Source organism: Bos javanicus, chromosome 26, assembly GCF_032452875.1.
Source record: "Bos javanicus breed banteng chromosome 26, ARS-OSU_banteng_1.0, whole genome shotgun sequence".
NCBI classification, from domain to species: domain Eukaryota; kingdom Metazoa; phylum Chordata; class Mammalia; order Artiodactyla; family Bovidae; genus Bos; species Bos javanicus.
The window spans coordinates 30023421-30041201 of NC_083893.1; the positions used below are offsets into that span (position 1 = coordinate 30023421).

Below are 17781 nucleotides of genomic sequence, written 5' to 3' on the forward strand. Positions count from 1 at the left end.
ATTATTTTCTTACATTAGTTTAGATTTTTATTGTTTTTTCTATAAATAATATTATAATTTTTATAAGTACAGATTGATCTGTCAATAGTATATTTTTTTTTCTTTTTTAATTGAAGTACAATTGATTTACAATATTTTCTAATACTGATATTCACTGAAATAGCAGATATGCCTGCATTAGTAAGACTTGACTCTTGTTCCCAATTGTGTTTTATTTTTCTTTTCATGTTCTTGTATTAAATATGAAATAACCTCCCTTTGTAGAGTTATCAGTTTAAAGCGATGATTCGAAATTAATTATTAACACAAAGTACTAGTAAGTTTCAAGGCACATCACTTTATTTTTGCCATGGACCCCAGAGCTTGAAGTTAGCAGGGCTCTTTAAAACCAATGCTTCTAGCATTTCATTGACTCACACTAAATCGGTCCCTCGATCACCCAGTTAATTTTAACCTTGACCTCCCACAGCTGTACTGCCATACTCAGTCCAAAAAAACTCCCTGCTTCCACCCTTTCAGCCTCTCATGAAGCAATAGTGGAGAGGAAAAACACTACCCATTCCTTTAAGAAAGATTCCGCCTCCTCTCTCATAAGCAAGCGCCTAATGGTAATTGTGGAGTCTCTACCAGAGTCACACACTTTACTACTCGGCATTGGGAGAAGCCGCCGCTGCCGCCGGTCTGAGGCTGCAGTGGGTTTCTGTGCAGCACTGCAGAATCCACACCTAGAAGACGCACACGTCTACTGCCCTGGACACAAGAAAGCCTTGCATCCTAAGCGGGTAAGCAAATCTTTTATCCATTTTGTCCAGAAACTGTGGGAAATGGAGTGATCACGGGAAGGATTGCTCATCAGACATGCTTAAAATGGATTATGTTAATTTGTCTTCCTTTGGGGCGGGGGGAGGTCTAGATCTGTGACAGGCAAACGTCCTGTGCAGTGGAGACTATTGTCTGATATGTACCCCTAACACACTTTTGGGGGGCTATTCATAAACAGGCTAACCTTGATGCATGCCAAGCTTTTTTTCATTTCTTGCTTTCTAAATGCAAAAAAACATCCAGCCACTCCCAATATCTCTCTCAAATACTGCAGATATTTTAAAATGCCAAATAAAATGACAGGCCCAGCATTTTCTAAATATTTTCTCCCCAAAGCCAGAAAGCCTTCCCCACCGCCCTTTAGGGGTATTTAAAAACCATGAGGCATGGTTAGATTTTGAGCATATGGGAGATGGTGGTAGACTAAAATTTCTATAGCTTTGGTCCAGTGGAGAGAGAAAGCGAGGATAAATGAATCACAGTTTTTGCCAAGACAAGATTCATTTTCCACACTTCATATGTGGGAAGAGGAAACTACATTTTAATTAGCACATTTTTAGGGAAGAGGGAGGGGATGAAGATGAGGGGGATGGCACGAGGTATTTGAGGGGGAAGAGAAGAGTCTGCAGAGGAGGAAGGAAATGAAGTGGCCTGTCGCCAGTGCCTTGGAAACGAAGGGAGATAAGGGTGGGGAATGAAGTTTGCTGTTGTGTGTTAGGGTGGGGTTGACCCAAGAGACCGTGAATAACCAGAATGTCGCTCAGAGGGTGGGCTTGGGAGTGGATTTGTGCCCGTGCAGGACACGTATGCGGGAGGGGTGCAAGCCGTGGGTGGTAGAGAAAGGTGTGCGTTGCTGGGAGGTCTATTTCTAGGGTAGGTCTTGTCTGGGCGGCGGGGGGTGGGTGGCCCAGTGTCACCTGTGGATGGATCCACATCCCTGCAAAGTTTACTCGGCCCCGAATTCATTTTCAAGGCTGGCAGTGACTTGACTTTTCACCTCCAAGAGATGAGCTCTCATAAGGTCTCAAGGCCAGGGGCCAAATTCGGGGTGAAGACCCTTGAGGCGTACAAGTGGAGCTGATAAAAGAGAGCCCCTGTCCCTCTGTGGAGGTGAGTAGGGGGAAAGAGGCGCCCCCATAAGCAACTATGCTGAGAACACCCAGGCCCCTCCAGTGAGGGGCGTGCGGAGGTTGAACCTTAGCAGTGGCCTCCCGCTGAAGACCCAACAGCCAGTGTAGGCGGCCGAGGTTGACTCTGAAAGCTGTGGCTCAACCTTAGGAGTGTGGCCGGCGGTGGGGGGAGGGGGGCGCCTTGCTCAGATTTGGGCGGGCGGCATTTCCAAGGCGCCCTTCCTATCCCTTGTGGTCGAGCTTCCGTCGGGGTCTTTTACTCCTCCGACCCTCCCGCAAGGCACGCAACGGATCGAAGCTGTAGAGCTGGAGGAGGACGCTGAAGAGATGCCAGACAGCTGCCCCGCACCAGGCCCTCCCAGAGGCCAGGCCTGTAGGGCCCCGCGGCCGCGGCTTTAGAGACTGGGTACGGGCGGGAGAGGAGGGGGCCGTAGGGGGCGGTACCAAGGCTCTGGAGGGGCCGGAGGGGCCGCGTTGGGGGCGGGGCCTTGAGGAGGCGGGGTCAGGAACATCCTGTGATTCCGAGGGGCGGGGCCAGGACGCTCGGGGACCCGAGGGGTGGGACCAGGGGCGTTCGGGGGACGCGAGGGGCGGGCTTGTGGGGGTGGAGCCAGAGGCGCCTGGGGGCCTAAGGGCGGGGCCTTAGGGGCGGGGCCAGGGGACGCTCGAGGGGCTCTCGGCCAGTCCCGCCAGAGCGTGAGCCGCCCTGCCGGTAACGGTCGCGGGGGCGCGGGGCGGGAGGGGAAAGAGAGGGGTTTAAATTGTATTTTTAAAAACGGAGAGCGAGAGCTAGAAGCATCGTGACCCAGGTGTCGCCGCTTCCTGCCTCTCAGGGCTCGGCGCCCAGGTCCCTCCCTCCTCACGCCCCCTCCCCTTCTGCCCTCCCCTCTGGAGCCGTGCGGCGCTTAAGAGGCGGCGGTGGAGGATCGCGCGGCCGCTGCAGTCCCGGCGGCCGCGGAGAAGGAGGGAGGGAAGCACAAAGCCGGCTGCGCGCTGCGAGGTAATCCTGAGGGGAGAGAAGGCGCGGCCTTTCCACCGCTTCTCGCGGCGGGGACGGCAGGCGCCCGCGCGGGCTGGGCTGCGGGGACCCTTCTAAGGGGGTCGCGCGGGGGTTGGATTGCGGCGACTTGCAGGGCCGAGGGGACTTTCCTATTGGCTGCCCTTGCGGCCTCAGGTGAACCCTTCTCCCTCCGGGACTGGAACGGGAACCTCGGGCGAGGAAAGTGGACCTGAAGGGGAGGATCTCCGGGCGCCGCGGGGTGGGCCCGAGTCTTTCGGGCGTCCTCTGATTTCTCCCAGAGGACGGGGAGTTCTAAAAACCAAGAACTGGCCGAAGCTTCGGGATCCGAGGGACCTTAAGCTCTGAAGGTGCGCTCCAGGAGGGTTGGGAGGTTCCCGCGCTTGGAAAAAGGTGGAGGTAAGGGAGGAAGTGTTGGTTTGTTTTCCTCGTTAAAAAAAAAAAACACTTCTGTTACCAAGTTGAGAGTATTCAATCAAACCTTTCTCCTGTAATCTGTGTCCCCATCCCCCCGACACACACCCTCCCACCCCACCCCTACAAATGTATACATGTTAGGTTGTGCTTCCTGCCCGGGGTGACAGGCAAGAGTTGGCTGCAGGTCCGGTTAGCTGGTGTTTGGGGGCGTCCAGGCTGTTTGGAAGTATGCCATTATAGCTGAGGCAAGACCACAGAGACAGGTAGAATAAGCTAGGCCTCTAGTAAAATAGCAAGAATGGCCTCAGGTAAACTTTTTGTTGGAGAGATTTAATTGCAAGTAGGTGCCCGTTTAAAATGGGAGCGTGAGTAAAACCACTAATTTCTTTGGCACATGTGCTGTTGTAATTGACCTGCTGGAGTGGTGTGGAGAGAGAAGGAATTTAAATCAACCAAGAGGCTTTGAGTGGGAATTTATATGCAAGTTTGGTGAGGGAGTTGATAAGATTTGGGGGGTAGGAATCAGCTCCATTTGAAAGGTGCGTGAACTTTTTATGTTATGACACTAGATTTAGTAGTATGAAATGGTTGCTTTTCTTGGAATGAAGTGCATCAGCACCATGCTGGGTTCATCCTACCATGCTGGGTTCATCCTACTTTGGGCTTTGGAGGACTTCTAATTAGATTGTTAAAGGGAGTAAAATAAGAATACCTCATAATTTGTCATTTTTAAATAAGATGCTTGAGTATTTTGTAAAAAAAAAAAAAAGTAATTAAGATATAGGACCCATTCATTTATAGGGTTAAGTTACTTTTGGAGCGAATGTATAAAGTTTGTATATCTAAAAGTCTCCACTGCATTGTAATTGCACTGTAACTCATTTTCCTCTGCTTAAATCGAGCAGATTACCTTTGCAGAGGGAAGACCAGGGGGAAAAAAGGCCACTTTTGCTATATTTAAGTGTTCCTTTTTCCAAAGAGTTCAGTCTCTGCTCTTAAAACTCTTAAGTGACTGAAAAATGTTGGCAATAGTTGCTTTTAAAGAAAAAAAATTGGTATGTCTATTTTGAATGTTATAAACATAATTTGAGCTCTTGAGATAGTTGGTTATGAGGCATTCAGTAAGTTGCAGCTTTTTTACATATATGTTATAAGGAAATGTTTGTTGGTAGACATATGACACAGGTGATCATAAGACATCTAGGAACTATTTTGCATGATAGATTGTATTTTCAGAATATGTTTTACATTCTGAAAATGAATGAGAAAATGATATTGCACACTTTGCTATTTCTAACCCCCTTTTCAGTAATGTTACACCGGTATGAATGCAGGTTCTGCTCAGTGACGTTTAAAGTGTGGATGTGGTCTTTGTAAAACCAGAATGTCTTTTGAGACTAAGAGGACATAGCATCAGCCCACCTCCTACACACCATCCTCAAACCCAAATACAGGGTAGGGCCCAACCTCTGAGATTGTGAGCCCTCCTGAAATAGGTCTCTTGTGCCTGAGTGTTTTTGTTACACTTAAGCCTGTGCAGGTTGTTAGCTATTTAATCTCTGCCATCTCAAAGTAGTTGGTTAGCAGTACTGGGCAGCACTTTTGTGTGTCATCAGAGTATAAGAAATTTTATTTCTATTCGAGAAAGAAATCATATAAAATCATAAAAACCCAACTCTGAACAAATTGGGTTTGTAAAATGTTGGGAATAATACTATCAGAACCATATGAGTTTTTATGTGTAAAGTGCTTAGAATATAGTTTGGTCCTCAGTCTTTTATATGTTTATCAGCATCACTATAAAGTTACTTTTTTTGAAGGTGGTTATATCATGTGACCCAGCAAGTGAAGACTCAGCAAATATTTGTAACAGCCAATATTATTTGCTCTACCTCTGTGCCAGGCACAGACTTTTATATGATTAATCCTCGTAACAACCCAATGCCTAAACAGACATAAAGGTTTAAGTATTTTGTATAGCTCGTAGGCACAGACTGGCTGGTTCTGAACCCAGAGCTTGATTTGAAAGTAAGTCCGCATAGCCAGTAACCCCTGCTGCTATGAAACTTGGGGTAATACCTGCAAATGAATGAAGTATCTTCACAGGGTCTCCAAGACTGCAGCTGTGCATATGCCTTGTTTAGCAACATCCTCCTGTATTCATATCACGAAGATGCGTTTAAATCTGAACGGCAGTAACCAATCTGCATAAAGTAGAATCACCTTTTGACTTTGGAAGAGGATTCTCTTTTCACATGACATACGTGTAGCTCGAATGCTAGATTGTGGGCTGTACCATGTTATCTTTTTAATTACTGAAGATTCAAGTCTTTTTTTGTTGTTCTTTAAGCTTGCCAGATGTGTAGGGCCCCAGCTGGTCCAACAGGCTCTTTGTTGATTCTAGTTCTGCACTAAGTCTTGATCTTCTGATTATCAACACTGCATCAACCTGAGGTGAATATTAACTTCAGTTTGTTCAAAATTCCACCTGATTTACCTTTTACAGTTAGCTATAAGTGGCTTTTACTTTGTCACTCCCATTCCTCAAGGACCTCTGTGTTGATGCTTCACCAGTGTCATTGATAGGTCAAGCCAGTTAATTATAACCTAAATTAGTAGCTGTTTGAAGTAATGTTTAGGATTACTATTGTAGAGATCAAATATGTCCTTTGTTGGCAATTTAGTGAAAGGTAATATTAGGGAGCAGTGTTTAAAAACAGCATCCGTTGAATTAAGAAAGCTCAAACTGTATTGAAGACACAGGTTACTAATATGTTTCTCACACTAAATACTCATTTTTCTGATATTAAAATTCAGTGCTGTTTCAGATTCCTTTGGAAACATTAAACATGTAGAATTTGAATAAAATACATTTAAGATGTTTAATCAAGAGTACTTTCTTTTAAACATAAACACCCTATTTGAAATTAATTGAGCAGTCGTAGACTGTGGCTAGTCATTGAGATTCAAAATGGGTGCCCTAATACTTTATTTCATGTCTTCTGTTAATGCTTTATCATTTGATCTTGGGGTATGTGCCCTAGTATTTCTAGATGAGATTGTTATGAGGTATTTCAGGTCTTGCTAGTGACTGAATTCTTTTGGCCAAAAGCCAAGACAGTTTCAAATTTTTACTGCAGTGGGTTGTGTATACTAAGAATCCTCTCTAAATCATACAGGTTAGCAGTGTTTCATTGACTATGGCTTGAAAGAAAAAGTTTGTTATCCCTTGTATATCCCTTATGTCTAATAAGTTAGATGAATTTGATTAGTTTTTTTTTCTTTCTAGCAGTAGCTAGTTATGGACACACATGTGTAACCATACTACTTGGAGGATGCTCTTCCTTTCAGGTGAATTACAAAATGATTCACCTGGCATTCATGTAGTGATTATTTGAATATCAACTGCATGCATAGAACAGTTTTAATTGAAATTAACTGAAAGTTTAAAATGTTAGAGAAAAAGACGTGTGTGTGTTTTTTGTTTCATAATGTTGATCTCTTACATGTGGACTAATCACAAAATCAAGCTCAAAAGTAAGTTAATTACACAATTGAAAACATACTTGAACGTTAAAGTGCCATTTACTGTCAAGTCTTAGATGATAGCATAGATAATGAGAATCAGAGTCTTTTGTTTTCTTTAAATTATTTTCTTTTTGTGTATCTTTGAAAAGCTGCATCAATAGTAGCTTTCAGGTTTCTAGGACATGACTTACTACACTGAAGGAGCAATTTAAAAGAGTATCCTAGAAACCTTGAAGAATAAATGTGGTTTTCATAATTGTCTAGCATAACTTAAAAAGTAGTTGCATGATCACCAAAAAGTATAAAAATGGATGAAACTCATCCTTGATGTCTAAAGGCTTTTTGTTTTTGTAAATTTCCTTCTTAGGAAGATTGTATAGACTGGTTTTTAACTATGCCAGAGCTGAATTATTATTATAAAATATGTTTGCTAAGTCGCTTCAGTCATGTCCAACTCTGAGTGACCCTATGGACTGCAGCCTGCCAGGCTCCTTTGTCCATTTCCTTCTCCAATAAAATGTGTTTAGTCTTTGACAAATAGTTATATCTTTATAATGAGGTGAGATATAAGTTGATTTTACCTAATGTCAGGCTGATCTGTCTCACCATCGTATATACTTTACAATTACTTGTTTTAAAAGTTGGTTTTAGTTAAAGCTTAATTGGAAATGGGTTAGGGTTAACCCTAACTCCCTGATATAAAATGAACTTTGAAACCTCTTGTTTTAAATTGCCTGAAACTGGACCTGAGGATATTGGTATATAGCAGTACATTAACTAGCATTTAAGACTGCTACTGACTCAAACAAGGCTAGAGTTTGAAGATTGGGTTATGAAGCTCACTTTTTCTGCCATAGACATACTGACCTCCATAAGATAAAAAACTTCCCACAACCAGCCCGCCAGGGGTTGAAACACTTTTTAGAAACATAAGGGCAGTAATAACAACTTACATTCTTAAAACCAGTGTTTTGAAGAAGAACACTGTATATATTAATAAAACAATTTTCAAAATTTAATGCTCACAACGTTCATTAAGGGAAGTAATATGAAAACTTAACTCTAAGTAACATACATGGAATTCTTACTTTATTCTTTTTGCTAATTCTCATACCTCTTTGAATTTGTTCTTGTAATTTTTCATTCCCCCATCCCCCATCAAAGAAGGGCTTACTTCAGATGGAAGAGGAAGGGACGGTGCAGGTGTGAGTTCAGGAGCCTGTTTAATTCAGCTCCCAGGGCTATTGTTGGTTGCTTGCTAGGGGAGCTGGAATTTCAACAATGTAGAAAGCAGTCAGGTTGGAGCAGTGCTGAGCTTTATCAGTATCTTGGGGACTTAGTCTGTGCCTTTAATTTGTCACCGTCAGCAATGTTTCTGTGAAGTTCTTCCACAATGGCTTAGCTCATCCAGTGTGAGAACAGCATTTCCTTTCTCTTTTCCATACAATATTCTTGTCCTGTCATCTTTTGATCCGCTGGAATGACTCCATGCTATAGCAAAGAGATAGGTTTCCTCAGTATCCTCGTGGAGAAGGTAATTAGGCTTATTTGGTACATCTAAAGAAGTATATTTTGGGATCAAGGCCTCCCCAGGGATCCCTTTTTTAATCCTTCAGAAATTAAGAGCCAGCAACTGTTAGTTGCATTGTTACCTCTAATCTCATTTGTCTTATTAGTACATAAGGAAAAGATTCTGTAAGGTCAGCCTTTTATTATCTGAGGAAGTGTTTGGGGAAGGGTGATGATGGTCAGAGCTCAAGTGGAGTTGTGAATGGGCTTAGGTGCATAGGGTGAAAGTGGACAGGGCAAAGAGATGGTTACTGAAATTGGTATGTTTTTCCCATTTCTTATCCCCACTCTCAGTGCTTTTGTTTTTTCCTTTTTAAAATTTAAAAACCGTGTTCCTTTTACCTTACCTTTCTCCTTTGACTTTTTTTTGCCAGGACTGAGTTTTAGCTCAACTAGAAAAGGTGGAATTTTTAAGGTGATTGCTGAAAAGTTTGGCTTTCACCTGGAGGTTGCACTAAAAAGAAATTTCCTTCTATTTCTGTCCACAACTGTATGCTTTTTATTTTAAAAAGTCTCTGAAACAGAAGTGTGGGAAACCTTGCTTATCATTAATAACTGGGAACTATTATGTGTTAAAGTAAAAGACAGTTTAATGAATCAGAAATATGTATTTGTTTTTTGAAAAACTAGGTGTACAGTAATTTTGTATTAGGATGTTTGATTCTTTTTAAGTGGGTATCAAAAATTATATGAATTTTTTCAACCAAAAATGTTGAAAGTAATATGAAAGTAATACATCTTTCATTAGTCTTAGTGAATGTTGATAATGACAAAATCATAGTTTTCCAAACACTGTGCTACCTTGAATACCTTAATGAGATTTGATAGACAAGATCTGATCAGTAGCCACTGAAAGGCCATTACCTCTGTATTAGGGAAGGAACATTTTATGCCTGAATAAAAAAGTATACAAAAGGCTCTGAGAAGCCGATTACTTGGTAATCACTTGTTAGGTGATTTTATTAATATTGTGTTTGATGTTTTATAATCTGCATTTCCCTGGGCTCTTTAAAAGTGTCTGGTTGGACCATCAACTTTTGATGAATGAGTTTCTGGAGGGAGCTTTGAAGAAAGAATCTCTGCTTTGTATCACACCTGAATGTCATAGAACATGCTTCTTGGCGCTTGTGTGATTTGGGCTCAAAGGGAAGAGTGCCATCTACTGAAGGGATGGCCAGCATCGAGTTGAGCAACCCCAAGTTTTTGTTGCAGAACTTTCAACTGGCTCCTGGAGAAACCAGACTCGGCTTCATCAAAGAATTTGACAGAATCTTAACAGTAAGCGGAATTGTTGCTTGCTTAATTTTAATTATGCTTGCCAGCAGGAGGCCTGAACACATGAACTAATTCACTGCCTGTTGAAATGCATGGGGAAAGAAGAAACTTGAAAAAGTTGCTGAGACGTCTTCTTAAAAAATAGTCTAGCAACGGTTAAATGATTGTTAAATTAAAAATGGTAAAGAATTGTTTTAGTGAGGCATGTTTCTTTAGTAGCACTGGTTCTTGATGGCTCCTGCAGACAATAAAGCTGTTGTTTAAAATTTGGGCTTCAAATCTTCAGTCATTTGTTTAACTGGAGGTAAGGGTTTTAGAAGTATTTGAATAATTTGGTTAGTTTTTCTCTCTTGCCTTTCTCTTTGTCTCTGGTTCTAAGGCAGATTCCTGCTTGAGTGAATTCAGTGTTTCGAAGTGGATTTTGTTGCCGTTTTAGCTTACTCAGGTGGCCTCCTGTTTTTTTTTTTTTGTCGTGTGTTCCCTCACTTCCAGAAACTGCTTATGGTCATAGCCAAGGGTAGAACTGGAGGTAGTAGAACCAGGTATAGGTCAGGGGTGGAGGTTTATAATACCTGGGACAGACCTGTCAGAGCCAGACAAGAGGGAATTGGAAGGAAGCTTTGAAATTGTTATGATAAGAAGGATATCTTTGTTATGTATCTATTATATATAATTACTTAATCAGTAACCACTTTTCTCAGCCCTTAAAACCTGCCAAGGATCCTGTTAAGCACTTTACGTAAATTATCTGAAGTTTAGTTAAGTAACTCGCCCAAGATCATACAGTTAATAAGTGACAGAGCCAAGACTTGAGCTCAGAGCTAATTCCTTTAAACGCTCTGCTCACCTGCTGTTTATTTAAGCTCATTCTTATTGGTAACTGCACAAAAGACTAGAACTGAGATCACAATGATATTTCTGCCTTTGCTGGAAAATACTGGTGGTTTTTGCTTGTTTGTTTGAAGAAGGTGGTAAAATGGGTAAATAGGATTGAGATTTCAGTAGAATCAGGAAATATGTGAGAGACGGACTGGCAAATATTTGACTTGTCTATAATGTTCAGTTTTTGGTTCCTTTTGCTGTAATATTAAAACCACAAGAAAAGTTCATTATTGAAGCATTGAAGTGAACTGTTTCACGTTGCTAAAAATCTGCTTCTTGGAAAGAAAGATTGAGTTAATGAAGGATTTTATGTTCGATTTGGGAGAGGGAGTGGGATGGGGATAGGTAGGGATTTGTTCGTCTTTCTGTATTTTCGGTTCAGTCACTCAGTTGTGTCCGACTCTTTGCGACCCCATGGACTATAGCATGCCAGGCTTCCCTGTCCATCACCAACTCCCGGAGCTTGCTCAAACTCATGTCCATTGAGTCACAGATGCCATCCAACCATCTCATCCTCTGTCGTCCCCTTCTCCTGCCTTCAGTCTTTCCCAGCATCAGGGTCTTTTCAAATGAGTCAGTTCTTTGCATCACGTGGCCAAAGTATTGCAGTTTCAGCTTCAGCATCAGTCCTTCTGTGTTTTGCTTGCTCCTAAATAGTTTTATTGGAGAAGAAAATGGCAACCCACTCCAGTGTTCTTGCCTGGAGAACCCCAGGGACGGGGAGCCTGGTGGGCTGCCGTCTATGGGGTCACACAGAGTCGGACACGACTGAAGCGACTTAGCAGTAAATAGTTTTAGGTTGTAGTACTTTTTGATATGGCAATAATATTGCATGTCCACAGCACAGCGAAGTTCAATCATGTGCAGTCTGAGGTCCTGGGGTAACCTCAACTTCTTGTGCACATCAGGTAAGCTCTGTAGACCAGATAAGTACCATCTTACATACCATTGTGTAGTTAGACTTTTGAATGCATGTATTCTCTGTTAAAAGATATTTAACACCTGACTAATATTGAGTATGTTTTTGGTACACAAAATATATTTTAACTTTAAAATATGTTTTGACCTTAAAAGACATCCTTATTACTTTAAAAGCATGGGAATCATTATTTTGGTGTAATACAAAGCTTCTGAAATTACAGTTCAGTGATGGTTGTGCTGTGTATTCTAAAACCCAATTGCTCTTTTAAAATTTCTGACTCTTTCCCTTCATATGTAGAAAGATTACCCTTTATTGTCTGGAAAATCCCCTTAGGAATATCAATTATGTAACTCTTAGAGATTCTGACTCTTTATCCAGTCAAGCATAAGAAAAAAGCCAGCAACAACTAAGATGACTATACAAAAGATGTTACTTGCCAGTGTGTGATGAATGCTACAGGTACAGATAACAAATGCTATAGGTCATCTGATCAAGAAAAAAGCACCAATGGATAAAACAGTCAGAAAAAGGTCCCCAGGAAAGAAGAATAAAGGTGGTCCTTTAAAGGCATGGTAGAGTTTCACTAGATGCAGACCATGGAAAGGGTTTTGGCAAGAAATTTTTGACCACAAAGAGAGTAATCCTTTGGGACTTCCCTGGTGGTCCAGTGGCTAAGACTCCATGATCCTAAAGCAGGGAGCCTAGGTTTGATTCCTAGTCAGGGAACTGGATCCCAGATGCCATAACTAAGATCCTGCGTGCGGCAACTAAGACCCGGTGCAGCCAAATAAATAAATATTAAAAAAATAGTAATCCTTTTTCCTGTAGCACGCTGGAGATAGTTTATAATCATGGTTCACAATCTCGTCTCACTGTAAGGCACTTGAAGGCTATCACATACTCTATCGGAAACAGTGCCAAGGACACACTGCCGAGGAAGCGTGTGAGAATATTGCAGGGCGAGGAGGAGAGGGTGGCAGGCGTGGTGAATATCAGGTACCTTTTACAAATTGTTCCCTCTGGATCTCACGTGAAAATGATTGATTCATAGAAACATCTTTATACTGCTATTTGAAGCTGGTAATGCTTGGGAAAGTTGGTACTTGCAAAAAGACTTTAGAAGTCCTCATCATTCCCAACACTGGACAATGAAAGCCTCCTTTGGGGAGAAGGTATATATTTTTCTTAAATCTAAATTCATCCATCATTTAGTTTGTTTGCTGAATACTGGAGTATGGTTTTGCTGATGGCTCTGTTGTAAGTTTTGAATCTAACATGTGGATAGATGGAGTTGTTGATATTATGAGATTTAATAATTTTGACTTAATTTTTGTGACTATCTTGTTTTGGATACTAGAGAATTTGTTCCAATTGTCTCAATTCTCTTAGATTTGGTAACATTTATCACTTACTATTTGAAAAATACTTAGTATAATTAACTATTCAAGTTATTTTGGGCAAGTCACCGTTTCTTTTTCACTGTAGTTTTTTAAATAAAATATGTGAGGGGTTGAGATCATTTTAAGATCCATTTTAGTTTGAAGAGGCTGTGATTGTAGTTCTTAGAAAGGTGAGTTTAGCAATTAGTGGTTTTAGTTGAAAGGTGGCTAAGAAACATATGATTGTACTGTGTGAAGATCCTGGGACTAGGTCTGATAGAAGGCTAAGACAACCCCTTGTCTCTTTGTGTATGTGGTAGCTGAGAAAAGAACATCATCATTTTGGGAACTTGTCCATTCCCAGAGTTTCTTTCAGTTCTTCAGAAGCTAAGGGCCCTTGGCAATGGACAGTGGATAGATCCTCTTTGAAAACAATGAAATAGGCAAGGATAGTAACTTTTCCTAACGCCAATTAGGCTTTACGAAACACTGAACTTTCGTTTCAACTAGAAACGTTGACCTTTTTTTTTTTTTTTTTTTTGTTAAGAAATGTACTTTCTTTCCCCATCACAACTTTATTATGTTTTGGTATATTAGTTCCTCATAAATATTTCTCTGACCTCTCTTTAGCTTTTCTGAGCACCTTTATGCTTCCTTTTGCTTGTTCATTTATGCATTCAACAAATATTTATTGAGCATTTACTATGTGCTAGACCCACCCCACTCCAGTACTCTTGCCTGGAAAATCGCATGGACAGAGGAGCCTGGGAGGCTGCAGTCCATGGGGTAGCTGAGTGTCGGAAACAGCTGAGCGACTTCACTTTCACTTTTTACTTTGATGCATTGGAGGAGGAAATGGCAACCCACTCCAGTGTTCTTGCCTGGAGAATCCCAGAGACGGGGGAGCCTGGTGGGGTTCTGTCTATGGGGTCGCACAGAGTAGGACACAACTTAAGTGACTTAGCAGCAGCAGCAGCCCCTCTTCTAAGTGCTGGGAATACAGCAGTGAGCAAAACAGATAAACTCTCTTGCCCTAAAGGAGTTTATATTCTTGGGGGTAAAGAAAAATAAATAAGTAAAATATATATTGTGTTGATATAAATATTTTAGAGAAATATAGAAGGGGGAAGGGAGATAAAGGAAGTGTTTGGGGGCAATGACAAATCTAAGTGACCAGGTGAAGTCCTTACTAAGAAGCTGACATGTATGCAAAGACCTAAAGAAGGTAAGGGAGTGGGTACAATTGGTACTCTGTCTGTGGGTTCTGCAACTGCAGAATCAACCACAGACCAAAAATATTTGGGAAAAACAATTTCAGAAAGTTCCAAAAAACAAAACTTTAATTTTCTGTTTGCCAGGGCTTCCCTCCCTGGTGGCACAGATGGTAAAGAATCTCAGATGGCAATGCAGGAGACCTGGGTTCAATCCCTGGGTTGGGAAAGTCCTCTGGAGAAGGAAATGGCAACCCACTCCAGTCTTACTGCCTGGAGAATCCCATGGACAGAGGAGCCTTGTTCAGGGGGTTGCAAAGAGTCAGACAGGACTGAGTGAGTAACACTTTCACTTTCAGAGCCTATTTACATATCATTTACATAGTATTTGTAACTATTTACATAGCATCTACATTGAATTAGGTATTATAAGTAATCCAGAGATGATTTAAAGTGTATAGGAGGATGTGCTGGGCTATATGCAAATATTAGGCCATTTTATATAAAGGACTTGAGCATCCACAGATTTTGGTATCACCAGGATCCTGGAACAAATCCCCCTTGAGTACCAAGAGGACTGTGTATACCAAGGGGAAGGTCATGGCAGACAGGGAATGCCAAGCAAATGCCTTGAGGCTCAAGGGTGTCTGGAATGGATGAAACAAAATGGGGCATGAATGTTGGGAAGCCACTGATGACTGTTAGAAGTGGGACATAATCTGACATACATTTTACAAGGATTATTTTGGTTGTGTTTTGACACTTGATCATAGTGGTACAATAATCTTGGTGAGAAATTGCTCTGGTAGAGGTGGTGAGATTTGAGTGGATTCTGAATGTAGTATTTAGACAATAGAACCAATAGGATTTACTGACTGGTATGTGGAGTATACGTGAGAGAAAGAAGTCAAACTTGACACCAAGGTTTGGGATGTAGGCAAAAGTTTGCAGGAGGAATAATTTTGGCCAGGAGGGATAATTTGGGGAAGTAGAAAAGAGTAGAAATTTAGTTTGAGACATAGTAAGTTTGAAATGTCTATGAGAGATGTTGGAGTAGAAGATTCTGTGAGTGGAGATCAGTGCATAGTTATTGACTGTATAAAAGTGGGAGTTATTTTCCTCTGTCATTTAAAATATTTGTATATTTAATCCCTTTGATGACTAGACTTTGCTGTAGTAAGGGTTTGATGTGTTGTTATACATCTTTATTCTTTGAAGGGGTTTAATCTGTTGAGCTATTTCAAATCCTGAAAGATGATGCTGTGAAAGTGCTGCACTCAATATGCCAGCAAATTTGGAAAACTCAGCAGTGGCCACAGGACTGGAAAAGGTCAGTTTTCATCCTAATCGCAAAGAAAGGCAATGCCAAAGAATGCTCAAACTACCACACAATTGCACTCATCTCACAAGCTAGTAAAGTAATGGTCAAAATTCTCCAGACCAGGCTTCAGCAATACATGAACCGTGAACTTCCAGATGTTCAAGCTGGTTTTAGAAAAGGCAGAGGAACCAGAGATCATATTGCCAACATCCGCTGGATCATGGAAAAAGCAAGAGAGTTCCAGAAAAACATCTATTTCTGCTTTATTGACTATACCAAAGCCTTTGACTGTGTGGAAATTCTGAAAGAGTTTTTTTTTTTTTTTTTTCCACAATAAACTGTGGAAAATTCTGAAAGAGATGGGAATACCAGACCACCTGACCTGCCTCCTGAGAAATCTGTACGCAGGTCAGGAGGCAGCAGTTAGAACTGGACATGGAACAATGGACTGGTTCCAAATAGGAAAAGGAGTATGTCAAGGCTGTATATTGTCACACTGCTTATTTAACTTGTATGCAGAGTACATCATGAGAAACGCTGGGCTGGAAGAAGCACAAGCTGGAATCAAGATTGCAGGGAGAAGTATCAATAACCTCAGATATGCAGATGACACCACCCTTATGGCAGAAAGTGAAGAGGAACTAAAGAGCCTCTTGATGAAGAAAGAGGAGAGTGAAAAAGTTGGCTTAAAGCTCAACATTCAGAAAATGAATATCATGGCATCCAGTCCCATCACTTCATGGCAAAAAGATGGGGAAACGGTGGAAACAGTGTCAGACTTTATTTTTGGGGGCTCCAAAATCACTGCAGATGGTGATTGCAGCCATGAAATTAAAAAATGCTTCCACCTTGGAAGGAAAGTTATGACCAACCTAGATAGCATATTCAAAAGCAGAGACATTACTTTGCCAACAAAGGTCCGTCTAGTCAAGGCTATGGTTTTTCCAGTACTCAGGTATGGATGTGAGAGTTGGACTGTGAAGAAAGCTGAGCGCCGAAGAATTGAAGCTTTTGAACTGTGGTGTTGGAGAAGACCCTTGAGAGTCCCTTGGACTGCAAGGAGATCCAACCATTCCATCCTAAAGGAGAATAGTCCTGGATGTTCATTGGAAGGACTGATGCTAAAGCTGAAACTCCAGTACTTTGGCCACCTCATGTGAAGAGTTGACTCATTGGAAAAGACCCTGATGCTGGCAGGGATTGGGGGCAGGAGGAGAAGGGGATGACAGAGGATGAGATGGCTGGGTGGCATCACTGACTCGATGGACATGAGTTTGAGTAAACTCTGGGAGTTGGTGATGGACAGGGAGGCCTGGCGTGCTGCAATTCGTGGGGTCACAAAGAGTCGGACACAACTGAGCGACTGAACTGAACTGAATCTGTCTTGTAAAACCTTGGATTTGCTCTAACCTCTAAGGACCCTGAATCCCAAAGGAAATCTTTTCCTCTAGGGTAGAACAACTTACTTATAAACAATATGTGAAAATAAAAACCGTTGTTACTGCCCTTAAAAATATGTATGTGAATGTAATGAATAGCTTGTTCCTCCAAAAGTTACTATGGTTAATGGTTAAAAATAGTAACATATAGGTTCCATTATGACCCATCGGTTCTATTCCTACATTATATACTTAATTGAAAACACATGTTCCCACAAAAACTTGTACACTGATGTTCATGGCAGCGTTACTCATAATAGCCAAGAAATGGAAACAGCCTAAATGTCTGGCAGCTGATTAATGGCTAAATAAACATGGTATATCCACACAAAGGAATATTATTTGGTCATAAAAGGGAATGAAATCTTTCTACTACATGGGTGAACCTTGAAAATGTTATGCTAAGTGAAAGAATCCAGACACAAAAATGCCACATATTGTATAGTTCCAGTTGGTGTGGAATGCGCAAAATAGGCATATCCATGGTGACTGAAAGCAAATTGATTAGTGGTTGCCAGGGGATGGGGATAAGGGAAATAGGGAATATTTGCTTAATGGTACTGGGTTTCCCTTTGGGGTGATGAAGAAGTTCTAGAACAGATAGTGTTGATGATTGCACAACATTGTGAATATGCTAAAAACCACTGAATCGTGTAGTTTGAAAAATAGTGAATTTTATGGTGTGTGAGGGGCTTCCCAGGTGGCTCAGTAGTAAAGAATTCCCTGGCCAATGCAGAAGACTCAAGAGACCCATGTTCTATTCCTCGGTCGGGAAGATCCCCTGGAGGAGAAAATGGCAACCTACTCCAGTATTTTTCCCTGGAGAATTCCATGGGCAGAGAAGCCTGGCAGACTATAGTCCATGAGA

The 17781-nt window shown here is 41.5% G+C and overlaps 1 protein-coding gene across 13 annotated transcripts in view; it reads left to right on the top strand.

Moving 5' to 3' along the window:
- The first annotated feature begins 525 nt into the window (after positions 1-525).
- Positions 526-17781, top strand: part of ADD3 (adducin 3) — a 132335-nt gene continuing 115079 nt past the window's right edge. For 2 of the 13 annotated variants that reach the window (XM_061403412.1, XM_061403423.1), the window contains exons 1-2: positions 2693-2952; positions 3252-3369. The gene's annotated coding sequence lies outside the window, so the exon portion shown is untranslated. Of the gene's footprint in view, positions 783-2600; positions 2953-3251; positions 3370-9235; positions 9763-17781 lie in introns of those variants that run through there. The other 11 variants (XM_061403413.1, XM_061403410.1, XM_061403421.1 and 8 more) reach the window with 10 other exon arrangements.